This window comes from Lutra lutra, chromosome 9, assembly GCF_902655055.1.
Source record: "Lutra lutra chromosome 9, mLutLut1.2, whole genome shotgun sequence".
Lineage (NCBI taxonomy): Eukaryota > Metazoa > Chordata > Mammalia > Carnivora > Mustelidae > Lutra > Lutra lutra.
The window spans coordinates 17584501-17585175 of NC_062286.1; the positions used below are offsets into that span (position 1 = coordinate 17584501).

Sequence of the window (675 nt, forward strand, 5' to 3'; positions counted from 1 at the left end):
GAGGCAAACCAAGAAATAGACCTTTAACTACAGAGACCAAACTAATGGCTACCAGTAGGAAGATGGGTGAGGGGGGGGGGGGGTTAAACAGGTGATGGGAATTAAGGAATTCACTTGATGTGATGAGGACAGGGTGATGTATGGAAGTGTTGAAGTACTGTACACCTGAAACTAATATAACACTGTATGTTAACTAACTGGAATGAAAATAAATACTTGAAAAAAGTAAGTGATATATCATGCAAATTCACTCCATGATAACTGAGTTGTACAGATATTACCTACACACATACATAATATTTTGCAGACATATGGTCAGTATCTTTTGGAGGTAGATGGAGAAGGATATCCACATTTCAAAGACAAAACCAACAAATAAGTGATTAACAAAAATTCATTTGTGTGCTTTTATTACCCTAAATGCTATAAAGTTTCTAGTGTGTAAGTAACGGTTAATTATAGATTTAGAAGTATCATGTTCCTTGTTTGCTGCAGTTTCTTTCAAGTTGCAAACTCACATCGCTTCTCGGCCTTTTGGCTAAGATCAAGTGAAGTTGCAAACTCACTTGGAAGACGCCTAGGAATGTTTAAAAACCAAGAAAATATTATTCTTTAGGGAATACTTTTACAGAAGTGATATCATTTCCACTGTTACTTTTCCTACTTCTACTGTCA

The 675-nt window shown here is 35.7% G+C and overlaps 1 pseudogene; it reads left to right on the forward strand.

Annotated features, from left to right (window-relative positions):
- The first annotated feature begins 518 nt into the window (after positions 1-518).
- LOC125110083 (uncharacterized) lies at positions 519-675 on the forward strand (annotated as a pseudogene).